The 9,009-nt window shown below is 42.9% G+C and overlaps 1 long non-coding RNA gene across 1 annotated transcript; it reads left to right on the top strand.

The window, feature by feature from the left end:
* Positions 1-2,547: 2,547 nt before the first annotated feature.
* Positions 2,548-8,352, top strand: LOC135468548 (uncharacterized). The gene is made up of 3 exons (XR_010444234.1): positions 2,548-2,857; positions 4,906-5,071; positions 6,246-8,352. It is a non-coding gene; the product is annotated as an uncharacterized LOC135468548 (long non-coding RNA).
* Positions 8,353-9,009: the final 657 nt, after the last annotated feature.

Genomic DNA, 9,009 nt, shown 5'->3' with positions numbered 1-9,009 from the left:
TGTGGATTCAGACAATACATTGCTGAAGGATTCAATACAAGCTTAGCGTGCCGCTTCTCTGCAAGCAGCTGATGAACTGCCGGGATGACATCGTTCTCTCGTAGACAGCCTTCAAACGAGTCCTGATCTTTACAGTGAAAGAGGGCAACCCAAAGCGTCTGCTCGCGCAGGTCCTTGAGGACGGAATTATACTTTGGAGTGAGGACCCACACTCTTTGGTTAGTGTGTGGGCCGGAGAATGCTAGGGAAGTGAGCATATCCCTTTTCTGCATCAAGTCCTTCAGAGTGCTACAGTCATCGATGATGTACAGTGTGGGCTCCCTCTGGAAAAGCTTGTACAGCGCGGTTAAGGCAGTAGACCTCGGGGGTCTGAAAACACCCATGGCCGCTGCTGGTATGATCTGTTAGACTGGAGTGTGGGGCTTAGGATCACGATGTGGCGGAACGCCCCGCGGAAGAGACCCTCAAGCTAAACACCGTTTTACCACACCCCGTCTACCCGCAGATAACAGCGATGTTGGCGCCCCCCACGACATCGTCATGCGCGGTGAGTATCCTGATGTTGGGAGCCGTCCTAAGCCAGTTTTATTTTGGGTAGTAATGTGGTGTGGGCCCCTTCCGGCTGTGAGGGTGGTGGTCCATCCTAGGGCCAATTCACTTCACGGTAAGCCTGCTGGGAGCCTTCGGGGGGAGGAGCCGTAGCTGGGAGCCTTCAGGGGGAGGAGCCGTAGCTGGCAGCCTTCGGGGGGAGGAGCCTTCAGGGGGAGGAGCCTTCGGGGGGAGGAGCCGTAGCTGGGAGCCTTCGGGGGGGAGGAGCCGTAGCTGGGAGCCTCCCAAGGCTCATCTAGATGATCCAATCACTTTCCCTGCTTCTCAGGGGTCTGCATGAAGACCAAGTCTGGCCGCTTTCTGCCAATCGCTGGGGTTGGCTGCTTTCTGCAGGGAGCCGGTGTGGACCGTTCTAGGGCCTCAAACATCTCTGGGGTTACACACCGTTGACACATAAAGATGAATAGCTCTCTTTCCAGTTTTTCATCATATTCATCAAACTCCTTGTCCTTTCTTTCCATTTTCTCATCTTCATCAAACTCCTCGTCCGTCAGCCAGGCGCAGTGATTATGCCCCTTCATGGCGCTCTTGGTATATCTACAGCAATCTCTCTCTCTAATGGGAGTTCGACTTGCAAGGTTAGTTGGTGGTCATGTTGACCGTAACTGGCCGGGCTGGCGAGGGTGCCGTGAGAACCGGACTGATGAGGGTGGTGGGCAGTCCCCTAAGGGCCTTATGTAGGGGCCAGATATATCAAGGGAAGGCCTAGTCTTTGGGAGTTTTTCCATTAACGAGTTGAACGTGGGTTGGGGAATGCCCCGGCTGCTGTAGTTTATAAGAATTACAGAACCTACCCAGTGCAGTGGTGTGGCATTATCCTAACCTGAGTAATATATATAACTACACCATGAGATGCAGTTCAAGCCTGAAAATAAGCAGCAGGACCAGGACAATGTCCTGCACCAAATAATATATTGACAGGGGCCAGCTTATTGGCATAAGACGAAACGAGCATATAAATAACAAATGGGACTCTGTTTAGCTGTGTTAATAGCTGGGAGATTTGCCATTTTGTGCTGCACCAACCAAAATATTATGTTAACTTCTTTCAGTGGCATTTAGAAATTGAGAGTCAAGCAAAGACACGATTGATTTCTTATGGATGACAACTTCTTGTTTATTAAGCACACAATGTTTCGATGACGATACTAGCATCATTTTAAATTGGTTGAGATCAGTAAAAGTTTATATATCCACAGCCTGAGTTACAAGTGTCAAAGAGAGATAACAGAGTTCAAAAGTTTAACAAAGTATAAACAAAGGATAAACAATGGAAAGTTTATCTAAAATAAATCAGTAACAAGTAGAATGGTATACATATAATCGGATTAGGCTCTGTGGGGTTGCTGGAGGATTAACAGATCATAAGGAGATGGCAGGTAGATACCCATGTCTCTATTGAGGGCTGGGTTAAGGGATTCTTGTAGTTTTCTTTGTTTCCAGTGATGTAAGTTGGTGTTAAGGGTCTTGATATTGTTCCAGTTGATTTAGTGAGTTGGGTTTTCTTTGATGTGGCCTGAAAAGGCCACAGGACTCATCAGTGTAGTACTGGTTACAGCTGCAGCCAATGTAGTACTGGTTACAATTGCAGCCAGTGTAGTACTGGTTACAGCTGCAATTGGTGAGTCCTGTCGACCCCTAGACAAGTGTATTAAAGAACACCAGACATCAGTTCAGAAATCAGACTCAAAATCCACCATTTCAGACCTTATCTTGTCTTATGTTGTTAACACCAGTCTGTGCCAAGTACAAATGTACTCAGTGAGCAGCAATTGCTACATGTATTTCTTAAAGTCTTGTGTCAGAGGGTTACAGAACACATTTTGTCTTGCCTAAGGCAAAATCTGTGAGTGAGTGCTTGGAGTTTAACAGTGTACTTAACAATTTTTCAGTCACATGACGACGAAGGAATCCTTCAGGGTGTATGTAATGTACCTCCTTGTTGCAGGACGGATTTCCACCACTCTTTTATCTAGTGCTGCTTCACTGAGACAACTTACCGAAGGGAAGTAAGCCGCCCCGCCTGAGCCATTATACTGATACGGGTCAACCAGTCATTGGACTATCCTCTTCATTCTGAATGGCATGTATGCAACAGCATAATTATACCTATATGTTTTTAACATATTAAATTCAACTTTGGCAGGTGCAGACGAAGACAGAAATAAACAATCTACCCTTCCCACAAACATCTTTGAAGCCGACTCTCTGCCTGAAGGCAGTCGGAGTGGCCAAGTAACTGAAGTTGGTGGGTATAAATCTCTTGTAATGTACCTCAGTATTTATTTCAGATGAGACTTGTATGTTACACTTAATTAGGAAAGTACAGGTTCAAACCCGGCCTTCGTGAGGGAATTTGTATTTTCTCATGTTGTCACTGTCCTTGGTGCCTTAGTGAAGGTAAATCACTGACAAAGCACATGTGGCCTGTTGCGCAGTCTGACATTCATTGAAGACCACTTTCCTCCCATCAATATGGTGTGGACATGTGTCTTGTGTCCACAGATCCTCCTGATATATGTGTGTCTTGTGTCCACAGATTCCCCTGATATATGTCTGTCTGGTGTCCACAGATTCCCCTGATATATGTGTGTCTTGTGTCCACAGATCCACCTGATATGTGTCTTGTGTCCACAGATTCCCCTGATATATGTGTGTCTTGTGTCCACAGATTCCCCTGATATATGTGTGTCTTGTGTCCACAGATCCACCTGATATGTGTCTTGTGTCCACAGATTCCCCTCATATATGTGTGTCTTGTGTCCACAGATTCCCCTGATATATGTGTGTCTTGTGTCCACAGTTTCCACTGACATAAGTGTGTCTTGTGTCCACAGATCCCCCTGATAAATGTATGTCTTGTGTCCACAGATCCCCCTCATATACATGTATGTGTGTCTTGTGTCCACAGATTCCCTGATATATGTGTGTCTTGTGTCCACAGATCCCCCTGATATATGTGTGTCTTGTGTCCACAGTTTCCACTGACATAAGCGTGTCTTGTGTCCACAGATCCACCTGATATGTGTCTTGTGTCCACAGATTCCCCTGATATATGTGTGTCTTGTGTCCACAGATTCCCCTGATATATGTGTGTCTTGTGTCCACAGATCCCCCTGAAATATGTGTGTCTTGTGTTCACAGATCCCCTTCATATATGTGTGTCTTGTGTCCACAGATTCCCCTGATATATGTGTGTCTTGTGTCCACAGATCCCCCTGATATATGTGTGTCTTGTGTCCACAGTTTCCACTGACATAAGTGTGTCTTGTGTCCACAGATCCCCCTGATATATGTGTGTCTTGTGTTCACAGATCCCCTTCATATATGTGTGTCTTGTGTCCACAGATTCCCCTGATATATGTGTGTCTTGTGTCCACAGTTTCCACTGACATAAGTGTCTTGTGTCCACAAATCCCCCTGATATTTGTGTCTTGTGTCCACAGATTCCCCTGATATATGTATGTCTTGTGTCCACAGATTCCCCTGATATATGTGTGTCTTGTGTCCACAGATCCCCCTGATACTTGTGTGTCTTGTGTCCACAGATCCCCCTGATATTTGTGTGTCTTGTGTCCACAGATTCCCCTGATATATGTATGTCTTGTGTCCACAGATTCCCCTGATATATGTGTGTCTTGTGTCCACAGATCCCCCTGATATTTGTGTGTCTTGTGTCCACAGATCCCCCTGATATGTGTCTTGTGTCCACAGATTCCCCTGATATATGTGTGTCTTGTGTCCACAGATCCCCCTGATATATGTGTGTCTTGTGTCCACAGATCCCCCTGATATTTTTGTGTCTTGTGTTCACAGATCCCCCTGAAATGTGTCTTGTGTCCACAGATCCCCCTGATATATGTGTGACTTGTGTCCACAGATTCCCCTGATATGTGTCTGTCTGATGTCCACAGATCCCCCTGATATGTGTCTTGTGTCCACAGATCCCCCTGATATATGTGTCTTGTGTCCACAGATCCCCCTGATATATGTGTCTTGTGTCATCAGATCCCCCTGATGTATGTGTGTCTTGTGTCTAAAGATACCCCAGATATATGTGTGTCTTGTGTCCACAGATCCCCCTGATATATGTGTGTCTTGTGTCCACAGATTCCCCTGATATATGTCTGTCTTGTGTCCACAGATCCCCTGATATATTTGTGTCTTGTGTCCACAGATCCCCCTGATATATGTGTGTCTTGTGACTGCAGATTCCCCTGATATACATACATGTGTATCTTGTATCTTGTGTCTGCAGATTCAGATATATGTGTATCCTGTATCTTGTGTCATCAGGTTCCCCTGAGCAATGCACAAGCCCTCTGTCTGATGTGGAACACTATGATGATGTTCTGCAATGTATTGCTGTGAGGCTGGATCCAGCTCCTATATATGGATACAAGTCCTGGGTGGCTTTGGCAAAAGCAGAGGGGTATACTATGACAGAGATTAAATATATAGAGTGAGTATAGCAGAAATGACGCCTGGGTATAGAGTCATCGGTAGTAATCTTCAACACGTCAAATAATGTGGATTTCACAGCTACTGGACTGGAGTAACTATTACCATTTCAACATGTCGAATAACTTAGATTTCAGAACTACTTGTCTCGAGTAACTATTACCTGTCCAACACATTCAATATCTCAAATTTCACATTTACTGTTCTGGAGTAACTATTACCAGTCCAACACATTGAACATCTCAGATTTCACAACAACTGTTCAAGGGTAACTATTACCAGTCCAACAGTGTTCAAGAGTAACTATTACCAGTCCAACACATTGAATATCTCAGATTTCACAACAACTGTTCAAGAGTAACTATTACCAGTTCAACAGTGTTCAGGAGTAACTATTACCAGTCCAACACATTGAATATCTCAGATTTCACAACAACTGTTCAAGAGTAACTATTACCAGTCCAACGGTATTCAAGAGTAACTATTACCAGTCCAACACATTGAATATCTCAGATTTCACAACTACTGTTCAAGAGTAACTATTACCAGTCCAACAGTGTTCAGGAGTAACTATTACCCATCCAACACATTGAATATCTCAGATTTCACAACTACTGTTCAAGAGTAACTATTACCCATCCACACATTGAATATCTCAGATTTCACAACTACTGTTGAAGAGTAACTGTTACCAGTCCAACATGTCAAATAACTTAGATTTCACAACAACTGTTCAAGAGTAACTATTACCAGTCCAATACTGTTCAAGGGTAACTTTTACCAGTCCGACACATTGAATATCTCAGACTTCACAACTACTGTTCTGGAGTAACTATTACCAGTCCAACAGTGTTCAAGAGTAACTATTACCAGTCCAACAATTTGAATATCTCAGATTTCACAACTACTGTTCTGGAGTAACTATTACCCGTCCAACACATTGAATATCTCAGATTTCACAACTACTGTTCAAGAGTAACTATTACCCATCCACACATTGAATATCTCAGATTTCACAACTACTGTTCTGGAGTAACTATTACCAGTCCAACACACCGAATATCATAGATTACAAAACTACTGGTCTTGAGTAATTATTACCAGTGTACTTCAGTTTATTGCTGAGATTTTTTAGTCAGCACACAAAAAATGTTTGTGATTTTGTTGTCTTGTAGGCATAAGAAGAGAGGAGACATGTTTTTTGGTGAGACACATTGTATTATTCAGGAGATGGTTGGACGTGGGAGGAATCTGGGCCACTTGGTTAGGGTACTGCACTCCTGCCAGTGCCAGGACCTGATTCAGAGGATTTTAATGTACCATCATGACTGTCCATACTGCCAGCAGTTTGCCGCTAGTTGATGACTCTCTGTTGGTACTAGTACATCTTTTGACGGGTTGTTTTCCAGTCATCAGAGACTCATTCTTCTTTTATAAAATAGCAGAGTAAAACATTCTATGCAAAAAGAAAACAGTGGAAAATGAGGAAGTACATGTAGGAGTATGGAGAGGTTTTCTCCACATTTCTGCAAGCCAAGAATCTAATGTATACTATGTTATAGAAATTTATTAAAATGACTGTGGTATTTGTAGACCCATGGATTTTTCATAAGTGTTTCAACATTGTTATTTGTATTTTGAGGCTTTGGTGTTTTTGTTGCAAAAAAAACATGTTGATTTCAAGCAAATTTATAGTCACCTGTTGACAAAACAGTGTAGAGGGAATCCTGAAAAATGTAGCATATATATACTTATCATGTACACTGTTAAAGAGTTCATGAGAGACCCAAGTCCATTCCTTCTGTCATGCCAAAGATTTTGTAAAGGGGAATCGTTCTACTTCCTGGGTGCGGAAAATAAGAGTAAACCATAATCAGTGCAGAAATAGGAATTTTACCACAGATGTTGTCATTATACATGTAGCTACTGTGGTGTACCATCAAAGTGTGACACATACCTTCCATCAAAGTGTGACTCATAACTTCCATCGAAGTGTGACACATACCATGTACCTGGCGTAGAGGTGTGCCACATATCTGCTGTCAAAATGTGACACATACCTCTTATCAAGGTGTGAGACATACCTGCCATCAAGGTGTATACTTACTTGTACCTGCTATCAGGGTGTGTACTTACATGTACCAGCCATCAAGATGTGTACTTACTTGTACCTGTTATCAGGGTGTAGCAAATGGCATGTAGCAGTTTGGGGTTCATCTGAATGTTAAACACAATAACCCAAGGGGGACGTCCTATTGTTGAAGAAATTTCTTGAGTACGGCATAAAACACCAATCAAATAAATAAATAAACTCTATTATTGATCGTACTATTCTTTTGTTGATACTACCGTAAATGACCAAATTCTGAACATTCACATCTCTTTTGTTATTTAGAATCTCCGTTAGGCAAATATATAATGTATTGAGATAAAGTTTTGCATTCACAATTCTCCAACAGACAAGCTTTCTGGTAGTCCTGCTACCAAATCTAGGTTATTATAAACATTTCTTACACAATTAAGCTGTTGTTTCCATTGATAATTATCATGGTCTATGAAGTTACACTGTGAAATAAACTGGTGTGTACAAATGTGATAAATTTTAATTCATTCAAATTGTTCTATTCTCTCAGCCCTTTAGTGTGTATTAAATCAGTTTTTAAGTTGTAAGTGTGTACAGTGTACATCGTTAAATTAGGATTCAATCTTCACTGCATGAGTTATTTATGAAATGTTTGTATTGGATTATATAGCTTATATTTTATTGATATGTGCATGGATGGTAATATACACCTCTCCCTCCTTACAACATCTGACAGAGTGCAGCACCGTCGCCAGTGTGTCCCACAAATTTTCCGACAAAATTGATCTAGTCCAACTCTATACCTACTGGTACTTTGAAATGGTTTGATGTAGAAACTTTAGATATAAAGTTATGTCTTTTTGCTCGTAGACCCTGGGCAGGTTGTGTATTTTATTTATAGAGAGCCATGGTGTTGCGCGCACTTCACTGATTTGGATTGCAGTGAGCCTCTTGTGCAGAACTGTGTCATAATGTGTTCTGTAATCAGCAGCCAGTGATCCTCATTCCTTGCGCTTTACTTCTGACATATACCTTCCGTCACTATGGTATAAATACCAATCAAATAAATATACCTGCTGTCAAGGTGTGACACGTATCATATACACGGCATCAAGACATGACACATACCTGCGGTCAAGGCATGACAAGTACCTGCAGTCAAGGCGTGACACATACCTGCCGTCAAGGCGTGACACATACCTGCCGTCAAGGCGTGACACGTACCTGCCATCAAGGCGACACGTACCTGCCGTCAAGGCGTGACACGTACCTGCCGTCATGGCGTGACAAGTACCTGCCGTCAAGGCGTGACACGTACCTGCCGTCAAGGCGTGACACGTACCTGCCATCAAGGCATGACAAGTACCTGCCATCAAGGCGACACGTACCTGCCGTCAAGGCATGACAAGTACCTGCTGTCAAGGCGTGACACATACCTGCCATCAAGGCGTGACACGTACCTGCTGTCAAGGCGTGACACATACCTGCCGTCAAGGCATGACAAGTACCTGCCATCAAGCTGTGACTTATGACATGGTAGTCAGATTTGTTTCTCAGCAACAGTCTCGTAATGGAGGAGAGGTGTGTAGGCCTACATTCAATATGTGGCATTGCTAGCCTGTGCCACAGAAAGAAGTACACAGTGCTAAAGCCTATAGAAAAGTAGGGTGTGACAAGTATGAAAAACTGGGTATATTAAAGGGAAGGATAATTATAAAGAGAACCTGGTGTTTGTTGAAAACGGGGAATCACAAGACCACTAATTAAAGAACACTATGCAGGTTTCGAAATAACTTTGTATTCATGGAAGAGTTCTATTTCAGCTGCCATGTCTCAGTTTATGATGTATTAAAGAA

Source organism: Liolophura sinensis, chromosome 6 (genome assembly GCF_032854445.1).
Source record: "Liolophura sinensis isolate JHLJ2023 chromosome 6, CUHK_Ljap_v2, whole genome shotgun sequence".
Lineage (NCBI taxonomy): Eukaryota > Metazoa > Mollusca > Polyplacophora > Chitonida > Chitonidae > Liolophura > Liolophura sinensis.
This window is presented reverse-complemented; position numbering and strand designations above follow the sequence as displayed.